Source organism: Canis lupus, chromosome 5, assembly GCF_003254725.2.
Source record: "Canis lupus dingo isolate Sandy chromosome 5, ASM325472v2, whole genome shotgun sequence".
NCBI classification, from domain to species: Eukaryota; Metazoa; Chordata; class Mammalia; order Carnivora; family Canidae; genus Canis; species Canis lupus.
In genome coordinates, this window is record NC_064247.1 from 77,359,198 (window position 1) to 77,379,221 (window position 20,024).

Below are 20,024 nucleotides of genomic sequence, written 5' to 3' on the forward strand. Positions count from 1 at the left end.
AGAGGGCCTGTTCTACTGGGTGGGGGGAGGCACTGGGTCCACCCAGCTGGGGGGTAACCACAAAAAGCGGGGACTAGGGCTTCCGCTCGCCATCCACGCGTCTCTTCATCAACCTGTCCCTTTGCTCCATGTTCCTTTCTACATCTCTGAGGTTATGACAGCAGCCATCAGTTCACGGAAAGCTAAGCGCCAGGTATTGTGCTAAACGGTTGACCAGAGGTCTCGCTCACTCCCTGCGGGGAGGTGGTGTGACCACCTCCACTGTACAGACAAGGAAACTCCAGATTGAAGAGGTTAAGGAGCCCCACATCTCGTGGCCAGTGTGAGGCACAACTAAGGTACGGATCCCACAGATGGGATCTACAGATTGGGTCCACACTCTCTCCAGTAGGGACACCACTGGGTGTGACAACAGCGGTACCAGGTGATGTCCTCCAAGAATAGGGCACCTCCACCAGTTCTGGACCACCACAAGTTTGACCTCTTCTCTTCAAAATGTAATTTACCTCACCACTCACCAGATGCCCCATGGCAGAGGGCCAGCCTGGCCCATGGGTCCATAGAGCTGAGATCCTAGAATAATTTTTTTTTAAATCATTCACTGTCTACAGGATGCATTTTGACATCACATCATTTTAATGCCACAGCCATTCTATGTAATAGATTCCATTTTCAGATGAAGAACCTCCTCTAGGAGGTGCATCCTCACTATAGCCCGTAAACTAAACTGTAGCCCCCTGCACCCTATCACCCCATAGCTCCTCCCCAGCAGTAATTCCACCACCACCACCACGAGTGGCACCATGAGCATGTGACCCAGTATGTGTTCCAGCTGCTCCCCCAGCCAGAGTGGATGTCCCCAAGGGTGCCAAACTTGCCCTTTACAGGTCCTGCCCACACCTGCACAACCCACAAACCTGGGGGCACCGTTCCTTCCTGCTTCTCCACCCAGGGACCCAAAACTCCCCAGTATTATGAGCCCCCAAAGATGTCAGGACATAGCCAATATGTTATCTTAACTGGCAGAGGGGAATTAAGGTCACTAATCAGCTGACTTTAGGAAGATCACCCCAGTGCTGGAAATATTCACAAGGGTCCTTAGATGGAAAAGAGGGAGGCAGATGTCAAAGTGAGGCACTGTAAGAGGCACTGCTGGCTTTCAGGATGGAAGCAGGAGGCATCCAGAAACTAGGAAGAGAGTGAGAACAGATTCTCCCTTAGAGCCTGCAGAAGCCCACGAAGGCTTGACTTTAGCCCATTTTGGACTTCGGACCCCCAGCGCTGTAAGATAATACATCTGTGTTGCTCTAAGGAAACAAGTGTGTGATAACTGGTGACAGCAGCAATAAGAAACGATATCCAGGCAAAGACACAGGCCACCTACACATTAGTATCTGTGTTCCCATCCCATTATGAAATGTTGGTAAGATTGTATCTCCCTGTTTTCGTGTGGGTTAACCCTAGTTGCACACACACTCAGCATACTGCCTGCCACCAGAGTGTCACTAAATGACAGCTGTGGGATCTGATCTACTGTGGTTGCTAGGGTCAGAATGGCAAAGGCTTCCTCTACTTCTAGCTGGGAGTTCTGTGGCTGCCTCAGGACTCACAGGGACTCAGAGGGTTCCCAATCTGGGAAGTCCTACTCACCTTTCAGAGAAGGTGCCCACCTGGCACACTGCCTCCTCCTTCCAGGCTGTGAGTCCTCCGAACCTGGCAGATACCTCAAGGGGACAACTTTGCCCAGGCCCAGGGGATGACCTGCACACACTAACCCCCTGGCAGAGGCAGGGAAGACACTGAAAAGTGTATATGAATGGCTAACACACACATAAAAGACTAACATCATTGGGGCACCCAGGTGGCTCAGTCGGTTAAGAGTCCAACTCTTGATCCCAGCTCAGGTCTTGATCTCAGGGTCATGAGTTCAAGCTCCATGCTGGGTATGAAGCCCACTTAAAAACAAAAACACACAAAAGATTACATCATTAGCCATTAGGAAAGTGCAAATTAAAACCACAATGAGATACCATTATACACCAGTAGAAACTGAGCATCATTTTTAAATGCTTTATTCGTTTCCAAAAGCAGAGTCTACTAAATTGTGTGGATTACAGGGAGCCGAGGAAGAGAAAAAGGCTTCCCCATAAAACCAAAAATAGAGCCACAAAACACTACCAGTAGTTTAAGCAAATAAACTACCACAAATAAACTAATACACTATTCACCACAATAAAATCCCCACATCATTTCATGCAGTCGTGTGTAACTGGTTCTTGTTCCACTGGATCTTGGATTAGCAGTCTGTTTTCATGAGGCTGTCTTGCTTCTGGAATGAAGAGTCCTGGAAATCCTGACATGGCCCACAGGGACAGTCTGAGAGTTGCTCAAGTGATGTCTGCTCAGAAGCCTTGCACGCAAGAGTATATTCTTTAAAGACTGGATAGTTCAAAGTGCCTGGTACAGTCGTTTTTCATGAGGCTGTAAGACTGTCCTTTGTCACTGAAACACAAACTGCAGCCTGCAACTTTAGAGCAGAGCCTTGGGGAAGCATTAAACAAAAACATCTGTAAGATGACAAAACCTGCATAGTAGCTGTGGTTCATCCAGGACTCTCACCAATATTGCCAGAATGGGGGAGAGGAAAGGTCTCCATCTGGGGACAGTACAGAACTATTTCCTAAGACTTTAGATGAGTGTTTCTCCTGAGGTTTGTAAAAACATAGGTGCAGTGAGGGCACTGACAAATCTCCAGGGACTTCCCAATCAACACACACACACTCTTTCTAAAATACTTACATTAACCTTTCAAGCATATAAGCTTAACTTCAGGAAGACAGAATGTGTCCTCTGATCTGACAACTCCTCTTGTGCACATCTTACAACAATAACACATCAAACCTAATTATTTCTAGCAGCTCTCTTGTAATAAGAAGCAAAAAACAAATCTTTGTGATGTTCCAGGGCTCCCCTGGGACATCTCAAAGATCACCGTAGGTATAAAAGACATCCTAAAAAGTTCCCTTTTGTTTTTTTTCCCCCTCTATCTATTAAATTATTTGGGAAGGCAGAAATCTCAAGGGTTGTCAGATGAGACATGGACACTTGTTTAACATTGATGTGCCTGAGAAACCACCCTTGGTGACTCAGGTAATGAAGTGCCAACGTTTAAAAGTAAACAGACCCGAGAATCTCAGGAGCCATCCATCCACATAAACACTTGCACGCAGTGTTCACAGCAGCATTATTCATAATAGCCGAAGAGTGGAAGCAATTCTAATGTCCATCAACGATGGGTAAGCAAAACACAGTATATCCACACAATGGGATTATTAGTCACCCATAAAATGCAATGAAGTACTGACACGTGCTACAAATGGGTGAACCTCAGAAACGTGATGCTAAGTAAAAGAGGCCAGACCAAAAAAGGCCACATTTTGTGTGACTCCATGTATTGAATGGCCATGAGAGGCAAATTCTTCGAGACTGAAGGTAATGGTTGCCAGGGGATGGGGGCAGGGGTTACATAAGGGGGAGTGACCACTCATGGGCACAGGGTGTCATTTTGAAATTAGGAACTGGGGATTAATTAGGGCCTCAACAATTAGGAATTCATAAATTAGGAATTAATTCTATCTGGAATTAGGCAGAATTGGATAGAGGTAGGGATGGTTGCACAACCTAGTAATATACTAAAAACCATTGACCCATAGGTGAATATCATCTTCATATTCTTTAAAAAAAAAAAAGCCTATGCAGGCATGGATTATAAAATAAGTAAAATAGGGACACCTGGGTGGCTCAGCGGTTGAGTGTCTGCCTTTAGCTCAGGGTGTGATCCCGGGATCTAGTCCCACATCAGGCTCCCTGCGTGGAGCCTGCTTCTCCCTCTGCCTGTGTCACTGCCTCTCTCTCTATGTCTCTCATGAATAAATAAAATCTTTTACAAAAATAAGTAAAGCAAACAGGAAATGCCCATTTATATACATATATACATGTGGCACATTCATAAGTGATGAGTTTTTACTAGGTTTTAAAATCACCTATTCTAGGACATGACAAATTCAACAAAAAACACCAGAAAGTCTTCTGGTAAGAAGACTTCTGCTATCTAGAAGAGCCTTCCACAAGGAGGCAAGCCCATTAAACCTGAGGAAACTCTGCTAAAATACAATATATATCATAGCTTCTCTTCAGATGCAGGTTTTATAAAGCAATATACATAAAATTCACTTTCCAAACTTTATACCGTTCCTACTGACCTTTTGCATTCTGGAACAAATGGACACTTTACTACAGGGCAAAGAGGGTCCGCAGGGTCAAAACTATTTTCATAATAATGCTAAAATATTATTCACCTTGACTTGCAATATGTTCACCACTGCTATTTGCAAATGAATCAATAAGTATTGGTAAATGTTTCGATTTGTAATGTGCCAAGTATCGATAGTTTTAACCCACATAAACAAAAGCTCTTTGGGTAATCTCAATAGGCCTTAGGAATGTAGAGGGGGAAACTGCATCTTAAAACACAGTGCTGAGAAAGAAAACAGAATTAAGAAATAGTATAATACCATGTAAGTGAATTAAAAGTGCCTATAACAAGAAAGCAATGATGTTTTGTTAGAGCATTAAAAAAAAAAAAAAAGACACCCATCGAGCATTCCAGAATGATTGTGTCTGTGGGAGGAGGAGGAATGGCCATGGGAAATCTTATCGAAAGGGATTACACCACCAAGAGAGGGACCTCACATACACCGTTGATAATGATGCCAGGAACTGAAGAGTGAACTTAACACTCATCCTGTGCACGGGGGTCCCCACGCCCCCCACTCAAGAGAATAAAGTACCCAGGGGCTTCCCCACCCAGCTGCAGCTGCCTGGGACAGAGCGGACGCCACACACAGACCCTCTCATAGGCTCCCAGCACCATCTCCTTCCGGGAATGCCAGACCTGGAGGATCTTCTCCAGCAAAGCCAGGCACGGTAAGGAGCAGGGGAGCATCCATAGTGTGAGGAGCAGCAGCAACCAGGATAGGGAAGCTCAGAGGCAACGCAAGCATCTTTATTATGTTCAGACTGCCTACATTGGTGACCAAAGGGTTTTGTTCAGTTGCAGGGATGAGGGTGGGAGTGCTGACCGGGTGGGAAGCACATGCAGGAAGCATCTGTCATCCTGTTAAGTGGATATTTTTAAGATGCATGAATTAGAGCACCATAGTGCCCATTTGGTGCGGGGGGAGGGGGTTAGGGTACATGCTCCATCGTGTTAAACCAACAAGAAAAACATCAATGATCAGTATCAGATGAGGGGCTGGTTTCTGCTTACCAGGACCCCGACTAGAAGAGAACTTGCCACTTGCCAAAGCAGCACATTCCACTGTCACTCAGCTATGAAGTCTGTCATTGTTTGACCACTACCTGCCCCCTCTGGGACCTGGAGAGACAAATGAGCTGCTAAACCACCAGCCCAGGGCAGAACGGGACAGGCCGGCGTGCAACACCCAGGCCCGGCCAGCTTGTCTTTCCACAAGCAGGGGATGGGTTCTCACTACTAACAGCTCCAAACAGGACCCAGAGTCTCACCAACTCCCCCTTCAAAGGGATGGCTAAAATCTTCGAGAGCAGAAATTGCTAACAGAACTTAGAGGCTTAAAGCAAAAGCTAGTGTCCTGAATGGTCATTTTAAAAACCGCAGTAAAGTCTTAAAAAGAGTTCTTCTTCCCCACGACAAAACCATGCTCTAAATCACAAAAGCCAAAGCAGCACACCCCGGCTATGGGGCGGTGTGGGGACAGGGCGTCGCATCCCCAGGGGGTGACTGTCGGCACACAGGAAGGAGAGGCTGAAGGGGTGCCAGCTGTCCCTAGAGTCCCAGCTTAGAGCAGAGCCTCTGTCCCCCTCCACAGGCGGCCTCTGTAGGTCCTGCGGAGAGGGCTGCTGCTCACGACTCACTTTCCAGGGTCACTGTTCTCAGCGCCCCCCCCTCCCCCGTGTCATGAGAACCACTGAAGTCAGGAGACACTCCTCAGAAGACAGGGTATTTCATCAAAGAGTAAGCGGCTGAAGCCACAGCTGGATTAAACGGTAAGGAGCTGAAGAGCCAGAGGCAGAAGAAAATCGAACCCCAAAAGGGTTCAAAAGTTCTGGAGAGTTAACAGGGGCACAGGAGCCCTCCACCGAGGAGGCGGCGGCGGGCCGGGGCCCACAGCTCACACCCCAACCCCCAGCACTGATGCACCGCGAGTCAGAAAGCAGTTCAATCCCAGCACAAGAAAACGTGAAGCGCGATGATCCACGATCGTGTGATCGAGTTTGATCACAGTGATCCCAGGACAAAATACTGTCGCCACGACGGCTTCAAAGTGTCGGCCTCTGTCTCCTCCACGAGGAGAGGGGGAGCTATCGCTGCACCGTAGCAGGAAGGACAAGGAAGGTGTCGGCCACCCGCTACCCAAAACTCGAGAAGAACATCACACAAGGCTTTGGAAGGCCACTGGCAGCGGGCCATGGCTCGGCAATAGAGCCGGGAAGAAAGAGTGGTTTGAAAAAAGATGTGGCCTTCCGAGGCCCACTGTGCGATGAGGTGTCCAGCATGGGGGGGAACTGGAAGAGGACGCCAAGCAATGGAGGCGGCAGGTGCCCCCTGGGCGCTGGGTCAGCGCTCCCCTGGAACACGAAGGCAACGCCACACAGGACTGAATGAGGACCACAGGCAACAAGTCACGTCCATGCACAGACAGCCGATCAGGAAGGAAAAAGAGCAGAAGCTGCCTGAGGACGTGAAAATGAATTAGCAGAAAATCCAAGCCCTGGAGAAAAAGTTAAAAAAAAAAAAACCCACAAAATACAAGAAAGATACTATAAAATTTACAGTTGTACTTTAAATAGGAAAGCCATGAACTCTCACTCAGGTACAGGATGTTAGAAGAGCTCTTGCCCCCTCCCCCGGGGGTACATGCCAATTTGAGATTGGTTTTAGGACAAGCACACATAGAAAGAGAGAGAGCTTCAATAGCGTGTCCTTTCAAAACAGCTCCAAGAAGCAAGCAGCCACCAGAAACTTCCAGGAGAGCGCCCTTGGCGATCAGAGGGCTCCTCTGGCTCGGCCACCAACACAGGTGGGATCCGGCTCCCGGCACCAATAATAAGCCCACCCACGGGGCCTTTCTCTTCTTGCCAAAGGAGCACGTCCAGTCTGGCCTGCAAGTCCCAACACCAATTCCTAGCGGTCCTCTGAGGCCTCAAGTGCCTGGCATGCCTCCCAGTGGGTCCAGCTAGGGTCCCAGATGCAAGAACTCCTTCTCTCCTGAAAAGTTAGATGTCCTTTCCAGAATTTTCCTGATTTCTAAGAGGAAGGTGCCCAGCCCCCTGGGGAGATCACCGCCTCACCCAGGACTTCCTGTCCTTCCACCCATGGTTGGTTCTCCTTAGACCTACCGAGAAAACACAATCTCTACCTTCCCCAAATAAGAACTTCCCTTTGCCCAAGACGGTACATGCAGACAACAATCTGAGGTTTGGGGGATTTAAAAAAACTGTCTAACCACTATTATAAAGTGGTCAAACTGTTTGTTTTGCTCAAACTGTTTCTTCTCAGCATCAACAAGCCCAACTACAAGATCCTCATCATTCACTGGAGGAGCTTAGCCTCCACTAGGGTCCATGTCTGCTGAAGAAGCCGCCACACCTTGTCCCAGGCTTGTCTGAGGTCTCAGCTCCTGATCTCGTTCGTATCTATGCTCTGCTGAAACCCCTCACTTCTGCAGGTTAAGGGCAGGAGAACCACTGTGTCACAGTATCAAAGGGGACCTCACGCGGTGCCCACAAAGATGGCCAATCCAGGGCCAACCCAGTCACCACCACCACCACAATCCTCCCTGGCTCTTCTAAATGAGACTGATGAGATTGCAGGGCCCACCAGTGGAGCCTGGACACACTCTAGCATCAGCTCACCGTCTACATAGCAAATGAGAGGATTCCGTGCTGTTAGGGCAATTTGTACCACTACCCCTGATGCAGTCTGCCTCACTTGAAGAGACTTGCCCATTTCCAAGGAACTGCAAACCTGATACCCCGCCCCATGGCTGCCATGCCCATCTGGGAAACAGAACCTCCAATGGCACAAGTCTATGATAACTTGCAACATCAACTTGGTCCATACGGTACAGCATCTGAGAGTGTTCTTGAAAAACCCAGGAATAATAACCACACTCCCCCTGCAGAGAGCTGGCTCAGTGCCTTTAAAGCAGCCAGCATCATTGCTGGGGTGCACACACCTTACTCAACCCTAGATGTCTTGGTGTGGGTCACATCTGTCATAGCACAGCCGTCGTGTCACAAGAAGCTCGTTGGAATCCTTATCATCGTGTCCACAGGACCAGCTGTGCAGACGACAGTCCAGGTCAACGAATACAAAGGGACTCAAAAGATCACACTAAATGCTTCTGACACACACCTCCAAGCACTGGACACCACATTGATTCTTATACCTGGAGCTACTGACAAGACCCCCAGATCCCACCAGGCGGAGGTGAAGCTCCAGGCAAACCCCAGCCCCCTGGTTTAAAGGCAATCCATCACCCAGGGGTGCTTGTTGCTGCACCCACAGCATTTCCAAAGCTTGCTTCTGCTGCCTGCCATTAGACATCACAGTCCCAAAGATGGGGGAGCCAAAATGTTGGCAAACCCACAACGGAAGGACTGCCCAAAAGCAAGCTCCATGAGCATGCAGAGAAAAATCTTCCAAAGTCTGGAGGAACATTCTTCACTCCTGGGCAGTGACACAGGAATTCCTGGGGACATGTTTGAGCAGATATACAAGGAGTCAAGCCAGAGGAGAGCAGAATGTTATACATCTATGGAGGAGGATTAATCATTTAAAAGGCAGGAGTCAAAGACCCTCATCATATCCAGGACGCCCCAGCACAAGGGCACCCAGTGTCGGGTCCTCTTAGACCACTTCCTAAATAGTGGGGACTTCAAATGCTTCAGATTCTTCTTCCACACTGGGTCCTTCTCCTTAAAACCCTTCTCTGGCTTTTCCCCTGAATGAGGAACTACCAACTTGCGGTCTGTGGTTTAAAAACAAACGAACAAACAAACAAACAAAATGTATTTACCACAAAAGATTACTTCAAGATCTTGTTCTCCACAGAATTAACTATTTAATTTTAATTGTAGCTCAGGTCTTACTAGTAAAGGACTGAGTGATTAAGTTGCATTTACTGCTCTAAAATCCCTGTAGGTCTGAGTGAAAAAAAGAAATACAATAAAAACCAAGTTTCAATTGATCCAGCTGCCCAGCCAGGTTAAGGAACCAGTCGTTTATATCAAACGGGGCTGGGGTTCGGAAAGACTGTGGCCCGTCAACTTTGAAAAATCCTTTGCCAGGATTTCACTGGACCCTCCGACTGTGCACAGAAGTTGGCAGACACGCCGAGGCTCAGAAAATTAACTTTTGCTATAAATTTCAGTACAGCGCATAATGGCCACTCGCGGAGGGCTCGCTGCATAGAGAACTGTACAAAGCAGGAGCTCTCTGCCAGAGGCAATCTGTCCCCCCTCCCTGAGGACATTTAGCAACACTTGGAGACATTTTTGATTATCATAACTAGCATCTCATGGGCAAGAGCTACAGATGCTAATCATCCTACAATGCACAGGACAACCCCAAGACAAAGAGTTATCCGGCCCCAAATGTCAATAGTGCCGAAGCTGGGAAATGGTAGTCTGGAATAAAGACACTTGAATCCCCCAAGATATCCAATCTGGAGTCCGGACCCCCACCACCACCCCGCAACCCCCCCATCTTAGACGTAAACTCTGTGCTTGGGGAGAAAAGTGACTTATGCACAAAGACACAGACACAAGGCTCTGCGGTCTTGGAGGGGGTAGTTCACCAGTCCCTGATGCCAGTCAAGCCCTGACACCCTCCCCTGCAATATCAAGCACCCAAAGATACTGAGGTCAAGAACTCTTCCATTTTTTTTCCATCCTTCTAAGTAAAAGAGAGAAAGCCTGATCAAAAGAACCTGTGGCCCATATTACCCCATTTAGACCTCATAGGCCTGTAATCAGGTCAGGACTGTTGCAATCACCAGGTGACAGAGAAAGATACTGGGGGACAGAGAAGGTTAGATAACTTTTCCAAGGTGACACAGCCAGCAAGTGACAGAGCCGCAGGCATGGCCAGAGCGCTCCACGTTCAGGATCCTGGCAAGGCAGGGCACTCCGACTCCAGTCTGGCTTCCCCTGGGGTTTGCGCTCCTGGGCCGCTTTCAGCTCGCCTGGAGACAAGTCATCAAAGACACCTGGCCAACCCTGCCACACCACCCTCGGCAGGGCCAGCGGCGCCCGAGGCTCTGGCGTAGACGCGGACCACTGGAGTAGAGCGGAGGCCGCGCCCTCCTGGGGCCACCATGCTTGCAGGGAGAGGGACCCTGCAACGCCTCTCCCGCCTCTCCTGAGCTGCGGGACCGGGCAGGTGGCGCGCTGGCACCGGGCAGGCCAGGAGGCCGCGGTCTGGGTCAGCTCCTTCCCATCTCCCACCACGCTCACCTGTGAACGCGACCCACTGCCCAGGGCAGCCGATTCACGAAGCTGGCAAGTCAGCTCCAAGGCACATCCCCCCTGCATCTGCGGTCACCCAAGCTGCCCGCCCAGATCCTGCCAGGCCCCTCTCTGTGCTCCCCAGAGGCCTGCAGCCAGCATCTGGAAAATAATCAGTACTGGCGAATCCCTGAGGAGTCCTCAGTCTTCCTCCAGGAAACCTCTCCTTGGTTCCCCAAGTCTCTTTGCTTTTGTTCCATAGCAAGAGGTGGCTCTGGGCGCTGGCGGGCTGCGGTGCAGGGACCGGGCTGACTCCTCCTCCAGCTCAGACCGATGCCCAGGTCAGACATCTGTGCCCCAGGGCTCATCCTCTGTCCTCTTTTCCTGCCATTGACTCTTCAGTCTCACCACCGGCTTCCTGTTGAAAGCCACCCAGCGTGGCCCCTGTGACAAGCAGGAGATTGCATTGGAGCAAACGGTCTTCACAGGCACATTTTTCTTACAGTTTGCAAATATGTGTATTCAAATAGAAAATGTTTTGTTTCAGAAAACAATAGCCAACCCAGTTTGGCAGGCGTTACCCATTTGCCATATGTGCAGTACTGCCCCATCTGGACCCGACTGGAGCTCCTTTTTTTTTCTTTTTTAAAGATTTTAAATATTTATTCATGAGAGACAAAGAGAGAAGCAGAGACAGGCAGAGGGAGAAGCAGGCTCCCTGTGGGAAGCCCAATGTGGGACTCAATCCTAGGACCTCGGGATCATGACCTGAGCCAAAAGCAGGCGCTAAACCGTTTAGCCACCCAGGTGCCCTTGGAGCTCCTCTTTTAAGGGGCCTCTACTCTATTCCTTAACTGGCCTCTCTCTTCCTCCTAATTGTGCCTGGGTGCCTTTGGGGAGGATTGGGGGTGGGGGAGTGTGGAATGCCAAGTGTAGGCCCAGTCCCCACAGCAGGAGGAGGTGAAATGTTCTGGACTCTGATTCCCTCAGGGCAATGTTTGAGGCCACAAAGCATGATGGTCCACACAGCAGCACCACAGCTCAGGATGATTTGGGGGGGTGCTCTGCATTCTAGAACAGGCTGGAGAGTATGAACTCTGCCATTTGATGGAGAACAAAGAAGCCCATAAGGGAAGTGAATGTGTCAAGATCACAGTGTCAGGGTAGGGACTAGAGCTGCAAGGGCTCCAGGCTTTAGAGTATTTGTGAGCTGGTGGCATCATCAGAACCCTCTTTTCATCCCAGAGAATAGGCTGTGAAGACCAGGGTCTCCTCTCCCTGACTCAGCCCTGAGAAGAGGAGCCAGCCAACTGCCCTAGGTTCAGAGCTGCTGCAATTTCACTTGTGGGCATCCTGCCCCTGAGGTCAGCATTTCTGGTCAAGAGGGAGAGGACCACGGCACCAGAGGTAGGGATCCAGGTGGGGCCAGAGCACCTCTTGCTGTCTAACTGCTAAGCAACCCAAACTTCAGGTCTACCTCTCAGATTTCTTGGAGTCCCTGCCTGAGAAAGCTGAAGGTAGGGTTCAGGGCATACCCCTCCTGGAGAGTTCCTCCTTTCGCTCTAGACAATCCTACGGGAATACTGCTGGGATCCCTGTTAATGGGAAACTCATGCCACCATCATTTCCTTTCTCTCCCTTGCTGCACCACATAGTGTGGTGTTTTTTCTACAGCCCAGCCAATCAGGTTTGGTACTTTAAGGATCAGACATGATGAGCCCCGGTTCCAGTCCTTGTGGAGTTTCTTAAGTGAGGCAGATAACCAAAGAAAACAGTGAAGCAAAGATTTGATGGGTTGAGTGCAGTGGAATGGGGGACCAAGCACCCAGAGGGACTCTAGTGGCAAGACATCTAGAGCTCTGAAGAGGAAAGAAAGGTAGACAGAACATGGAAAGGCCATTTCTGGAGGCAGGAACAGACACAGCCAACGCCCCTTCTCACTTGTCCCTTGTCCCAACTGCTTCCTCTTCCTCCTTCCTGCCCTCCCTCCTAATTCACCATGGATCACAGTGGTTGTCACCTCAAGAATCTACCCACCTCTCCTGACTGGCCTGTCTAGCTAGGTCCATGTCTGGGGGGATCCCTGTGACTCTCCCAGCCCTCTTACCTCAGCCCTGCTGATGAACACTTGGTTTCCTGAATCCTGTACAAGCCTGTCCACAATCTGGACACTTGAGAATTCATTACGTGAGAGATACTTCTTACACAGGGGATTCAGCAAAGTCTAAACCATCCTTTGCCTTTAAGAAAGAGAAATCATCCCAGGGAAGCAAGAAACGTATAAAAGAGTCATGCTGAGGGAAGAAGTTTCTCTGCAAGTTCAGAGGAAGGATCAAGCTCACTCTGGGCCATTTTAAGGCAAGAGGAAGTGGGGAGGAAGAGATATGATCCCTATGGGTAACGGTGGTGGTAGTGGTGGGATTTGCATGTGGAGAGGCAATGGAGTTAGGAGCAATGACTTGGAGCAGGAAGCCTCAGGATGAATCGCCTGGACGACCACAGGGAATATTTCCCAGGAGGCAACTGGAAGCAAGAAAGAAACATAATAAAAAGTGTGCTTATAGAGATTCCCAAGACAAAGGGTGGCCAGTCTCTGCAGAGGCTACGATCAACCTGCACTGCAGCCCAGGAGGGTGGGAACAGCTTAAGGTCACCTGCATTTAGCAGAGCCTTGGCCCTTGAAGGCATCCTGCAAATGACCATCTCCATGGGAGGCCTGCCTTTAACCCAAGGGCCATTTAATACTCAAGGTCCAGATCAGAAGAAGTTATACTCTTGTACCTTAAGCTTGTTTCAGCATAAAGTAGGGATGATAATAAAAAAAATAAATAAAAACCGGGATCCCTGGGTGGCGCAGCGGTTTGGCGCCTGCCTTTGGCCCAGGGCGCGGTCCTGGAGACCTGGGATCGAGTCCCACGTCGGGCTCCTGGTGCATGGAGCCTGCTTCTCCCTCTGCCTGTGTCTCTGCCTCTCTCTCTCTCTCTCTCTGTGCAACTATCATTAAAATAAATAAATAAATAAATAAATAAATAAATAAATAAATACCTCCAAAGGCGACATTAAGGACACTTCCATATTCCATACCTGGCATCCAGTGACCACTTGCTATCATGAGACTGTTCTATTTCTTAAAAGCCGCTCTCCCCCGGGCTTCATGGCTTTGCACCAGCCCCTGGTCTTGCTCCCTCAATCTCTTCTTGCCCTCTAATAGTGGCATTCCTGAGTACTGCACATATCTGAAAGCTCTTTACATACGCGGGTCATTTAATCCCACCACGGTGCTTTGAAGATACTGTTCCTTCCCAATTTAAAGGCAAGAAAACTTAAGGACAGAGCTCCCACGTGCACAGTAGGGGACTGAACGGGATTACTGGATCAGACACCCCGCTCCTAATCACGCGTGCCCACGGCCCCATCCAGGACCCTCGAGCCACACCTTCTCCCTCCATAACCTCTCCCTGGCAGCTGTGGGGGCCAATCTCACTTCGTTTTGAGCCTCCCATCTTTTCCTTTGATCAACGGACCCACATTTCCAAAGGCCAGTGGAATATACGCACATGGAGGTCTGTCTTCCCCTGAAACCTGACCAGCTCCAGCACCCCGACCCTTTCGTCCAGCCTCAGCCTCAGGGCTCCTCCACCAGGGCACAGGGTCCATTCTACCCCGAAGTCTCGTTCAGCGTGACCAGGCCCATCTTCCTGCCTCTGAAGTGGGGGCCTGGAGGGCAGCAACCTGTCCTCAAGGGGCAGGCCGGCTCACAGACCCACGCACAGTAAATGCAGGACCTACATCAAACCGGTGACCCTCCCGGCTCCCCTACTCTGGTTCACAGCAACCACCTTTCATCTGGTCCTCCGAGACTGGAAGCTGTCCCCTCGACCCATCCCTCTCCAGCAGCCTTCCCGTTCCTCCAACTGTCCTCTCTGCTTGGAACCACCTACCCCTCAACTGCTTCTCGGATTGTTCCCTTTCCCCACATTCTAACTGACCAACGGTACACCACAGGCCCCAGAAGGTTCACTCAGGTCAAATCCAAGCCCCCTTGAGTCTTGACCACACCCTGGCCCCTGTTAGCATGAACTTCCAGCGTCCATCTCACCCAGTGAACCAGAAACTCCTTGGGGACAAGGAACTGGCTTTTCTTCCATTTTTCATCCCTATAAGACTGATCAGCCTGGCACACAAAACCTTTAATGTATTTTTGAGTAAGTGAATTTGGGTATTTAGTTAAAGCAGAAAGTGTCTCATTCATAAGGGAGCATTTTATTTAGTTAACATTTAAAAAATATCATATGTATTTCCTGACAGAGAAATTGCCCACACCCACAGCCCAGGTCTACGCTCCTCATCACGCAGCCATCACACCTGCCACGTTTTATTGATCCATTTGTTTATTCTGTTTGAGTGTTGATGAGTCCTTCAACATTTCAAGGACAAAGTTCACCTGATCCAGGGGAATTTGCACCTCAATACCAGAAACACCCAGGGAGTGTGTTAATACAATCTGAGCCCCATTTCTAAGATTCGCTGAAGCAGAACCTCGTTTTTAATGTTCAAAACTTTCCAAGTAATCATTAAAGCTCCCACAGACCCTCCACCCAGCTTCTCCAGATGTTAACACTTACGTAACAGTTACCACAAGGATCAAAACCAGGAAATGAACATGGAGATGTTAACTCAGCCACAGACTGCACCCAGGTTTTACCAGTTGCTCATTAATGTCCCTTACATGTTGTAGGAGCCAATCCAGGGTACCATCCGGCACTCAGCTGTTTGAGTTTCCATATCCCCATGTGATGAGTGTGCCTGAACACATTTCCATGTTTGAGGACCATCGTCATTGGGTCACTGGGTGTGTGTGCAAATTGTCTGCTTACATCTTTTCTCATTTTTCTTTTGGAGATTTTATCCTCTGTCCCTCAATTCTCAAGAGTGCTCTATGTGTCAGGATTTTAAGCATTCCATCTTTGTAGCAAAGCCCAAGTACTGGGGGCTGCGAATATTTTCTCTCAATTTTTTAGTTATTTTGACTTTATGGTGTTTTTTGCCATGTCCAGCTTACCAATGATTCCTTCACTCGCCTCTGGATTCAGAGTCAGTTTGAAATCCGTTCCTTACACTGAGCTCAAGGGGAACTTACCCATGCTTCTTTCCCCCCCACTAGTACTTACAGGGTTTCATTTTTTACATGTAAATTCATGATCTGTTTGAGTATATTCTTCTATATGTGAGCTACGAATTTAAGTTTATCTTTTGAAATGACTGCCCAGCTTCCCAGCATCATTTATTAAGAAGTCTATCACTGCTCTGAGATTCAAGATGCCATCTTTATCATACACTAACTTTCCATCTGTATTTAGGTTCATTTCTGCACTTTCTATCCCACTGGTCTGTCTATTCATGTGCCACGGCCACACTGTTGTAATTACAGAGACTTTATGGTTTGTTTTAATGTCTGGTGAACAAACACTAAAAGACCTTCCTCCCTTTTCAATGTTTCCCTAGATACACTGCCAGGCTTACTTTTCATATGAACCTTTCTATCAATAAACCACGTCCCTCTCTCTAAACAACTCCAAGAAGTAAGAAGTCACCAGAAACTTCCTAAAAGACACCTTCAATGCCCAGAGAGTTCCTCTGGCCCAACTATCAACACAGGCAAAATCTGGCTCCCAGCACCAATAATAAGCTAATAATAATAAGACCCTGTGGGGTCTTACTCTTCCTGCTGAAGATGTTTCATTTGGACTGGAAGCCCAAAAACCAGTTCCTAGGAGTCATCTGGGGTCTCAAGTGCATGGTATGCCTCCTAGCGGGCCCAGCTGGGGGTCCCATCCACAGATAAAGAAATCCTTTTCCTCTAAAGAACTGGATGTCACAGACCACCTGTCATCTCTCTGATGTCCATGGTCACACCAAAACAAAGATGCCGGCTCCATCAGGACGCTCCACCACAGCCTCACCCAGGAGCACCTCCCGTGCTACCCCACACCCCAGCCCATGATTCCACATCCAGTTCCCTGAGACCTACTGTGAAGACACCATCTGTGCTTTCCCCAACTTCCTTTTGCCCAAGAGGGTGCATGCAGACAACAATCTGAGGTTTGGGGTTTTCTTTTCTTTTTTTTTTTTTTTAAGATTTATTTCTTCATGAGAGACGGTGGGGGGGGGGGGCACAGAGACACTGGCAGAGGGAGAAGCAGGCTCCACACAGGGAGCCTGATGTGGGACTTGATCCCGGGTCTCCAGGATCACGCCCTGGGCTGAAAGCAGGCGCCAAACCGCTAAGCCACCCAGGCTGCGCAGGTTTGGGGTTTTCAAACACTGTCTGACTGCTACAAAGACCACTGCCTTCTATAGAATGATCTTAGTTCAGCTCCTACCAGCTCTATAAGTAACTCAGAAATATATGATGAATTTAACGCTGTAAATCAGTACTTTTTTTGTGGGTGAAGAGCAACCATTCCCCAGTTACTTTGATGTGTAGTCGGTTTGGAAGCCAAGGAAATGTAACTGACCGGGCTGGGCTGCGGCAGCTCTGGGGGCTGCTCCTACTCCCTACGGGGTGCCCTTGAGAACAGCTGGACTCTCCATACCAGGTAGTGAGTAGGGGAGCTCAGCAAAGCCAGAGAAGGCTCTCCAGCTCACACGGCTTCAAAGGATCAGTGACAAGCAACAGTCACCGCAGCTGCCTCTCCATGCTAGGCGAATGCTGCACACTCTAGAATAGTATCTCCCTTCAATCTTCAGCAGCCCAGGGAGGCAGATTCAGGTATGATCGTCATTTTATGAGAATAGAGGGGTTAAAACAACCAACCACGGCAGACCCGGAGATGAAGAGGCACCTCACTCCAGCAGCCGCACACAGTTGTCTCCAAAACCTGGTCTTCTAAGGGCATTATGAGAAGTGCAAGGCAGAGGACTCGTCCCCAGGCCCCTAGGTTGCATGGCCACAGCCCAGGGAACTTATGGGACGCTGGTATCCTAAAATAAGCTGCAAGGGATTCACCTAGTTGCTTCACAGAGGAGAAACAAACCCAGAAAGTGAAGAGACTTTCTTCAGATCACAAAGCCAGTCAAAGTCCAAGCAAAGACCAGAGTCCAGGTCTCAAAGGCAAGGCTCCTGACATTCCCGCAAAGCATGTAGGTGTTAGAGGTGATGCAAGGCTGCCCCCTGAAGGAAGGGTAGCAAAACTGCAGGCATTCCTTCTGAGACCCTGGGCAGCTTCACTTTGCTTGCTGGTGGACTTCATGACCTTGGCCCTCCCTGGGGGCCAGGCGGGGGTAGTTCTCCTTTCTCTACTGGTGCCCCCCTGTGGAATCCTCAGGACCCCCTATCTGGGGCCCAATACACACAAAGCAGTTTTCCCACTCACTGCGTCTCTGAAATCAGGGCCCCAAGGAACACCTAGAGAGAATGGCTCTTCATTTCTCTAAGAGGCACTGGGATGGGTGCAGAATCTGAGACAGTAAACCTGTCCGTCTCCCCAAAGGTGATAACTTGCTGGGTGTCTCAAATACAATCTCCGGTGACCCGAGGGCTGGAATGGAAACAGAGGGGAGGACTAAAGAATCAAGGGAGGGGCTCGTGGCAGGCATTGTAGCTGAGCTAAGTGTGAGGAGGAGCTGATTTCAGAAATGAAGAAGCCGGTAAGAAAGTCCCAGGGAAACAGAGAAGACAGGGCCACCCCCCCACCCCCACCCCCCGGCTCACATCCCCTGGTGCCTGCATTTCCCCTCAGTTCCCTGCCCACCCAAGTTTTGGGGCGGGAGGGATCTCCAACATTGACTCCTTACAATAAGCCCGTACCCTCTGCTGCACCTGCCTCTCCTCTCAGACCCTCCACTCTCAGTAAGCTAAAACTAGTTCTTCTGTGCCTGTGGCAGAGGGCCCAGAAAAATCCAAAGGGCCCAGAAAAATCCAAACCAACCTCTGCCCCAGAGAAAGAGAAGTCATCTCAGGGGAAGAGCAAAGCTTTCGAAGAAGTGACCAAGAGCAAGAAATATCTCTGCTTGGGAAGCTTGGCTGGCTCAGCGAGTGAGCATCTGCCTTCGGCTCCGGGCGTGATCCCATGGTCCCGGGATCGAGTCCCACATCAGGCTCCCTGCATGGGGCCTGCTTCTTCCTCTGCCTGTGTCTCTGCCTCTGTCTCTCTCTCTCTGTCTCTCATGAATACATAAATAAAATCTTTTAAAAAAGAAAGAAAGAAAGAAATATCTCTGCTAGCTCCAGGCTGCTGTGCAAGGGGAGCCCAGGAAACAGATTAGGATGAGTGGGCAGCGGGCGGGGAGAAAGGCAGGAAGGCCCTGCAGACTCACGGTGGGAGAGGTGGAGGGAGCTCTGGCTTCACAGCTCTAGGGGTGCCTGGGAACCCCTCCTGCTGTTGGTTTCCACCTCCTATTCTGGGAGCAGAACTTGTGCCACCCCTGGATGAAAGGGAGAAGCCACAAAGGCAAGGTCGGGTAGCAGCTGAGAGAAAAACAAACCCAAGCCCCTGACTCCCGTGCAGGGCTGTTGGCTCAGTGCAGCCTCTCCCACCAGCTGCCAGCTGCGGGTCTGGGCAGGAGATGGTAGCCGAGGGTGGCTTGGGGTGGAGCCCAGAGCCCCCGCCACCCACCACTGAATGTGGTGTTCTTAGGGGTGCCTCAGATCCCGTCCGTGGATCACAGATCATCCAGTCAATAGAAGAGGCAACTGAGAGCAATCTGGAAGCACAGGATACCCTACCGGCACTTACTGCTCTGAGAAATCAGGAAAGGAAGAGGGAATCCGTGTGAACTGTGGTACAAGAGATCGCCTGAAACCTGTTTCCAATGGAGCACCAAACCCCTTGAAGGCGCAAGCACCCGGGAGCCGCGAGTCCTACCAGATACAAAAACATATGGTTACTCTGCCCAAAGCAAGAATTCCCCGAGGGCTGGGGCGCGAACACGCTGACAAGGCCGCACAGTCCTCTTACCCCATAACAATGGGGCAGGAGGGGGACAGGCGGCGATTCCCTGGGAGCCGCCCCGCTGGGCATCCGCAGCAGAAGCTTCCCCGCAGGACTGGGGGGGGGGGGGGGGGGGGGAGGCGTCCTGGGGACGGTTGTGCTCGGGCCCACCCAGCCCTCTGCCCGCCCGCTCGGGAATGGCGTCGCTCGTCTGCCCTTCAAGACGAGATGCCCCCGCATGTAATAAGGGAGCAGACCTCGGAGAAGAGAATCCAAAACTACAGAGTCTAGTAAACTGGCAAGACCGAGGTAACCGCAGACTCTTCCCTGTTTTCCTACTGAACCCACACCCCAAGAGCCTTCTGGAGTCCTCTCTCCCGCTCCCCGTCCAGCACCAGGGCTTGGAGGCCCCCGCCCCGCCCCCGCCCCGCCCCGCGGGTGAGCTCCGCCAGCCTGAGGTGCCCCCGCGGCCAGCAGCCGCCCTCAGGCCCACACCCCGGCCCCCTCGGAGCCGCCCCCCGCCCCCCGCCCCCGGGGTTG

The 20,024-nt window shown here is 50.2% G+C and overlaps 1 long non-coding RNA gene across 1 annotated transcript; it reads right to left on the bottom strand.

The window, feature by feature from the left end:
- Positions 1 to 2,056: 2,056 nt before the first annotated feature.
- Positions 2,057 to 19,928, bottom strand: LOC112646609 (uncharacterized). The gene is made up of 4 exons (XR_003127746.3): positions 19,290 to 19,928; positions 18,871 to 18,978; positions 14,391 to 18,092; positions 2,057 to 10,995 (listed from the first exon to the last, which is right to left on the bottom strand). It is a non-coding gene; the product is annotated as an uncharacterized LOC112646609 (long non-coding RNA).
- Between the last annotated feature and the right edge of the window lie 96 nt (positions 19,929 to 20,024).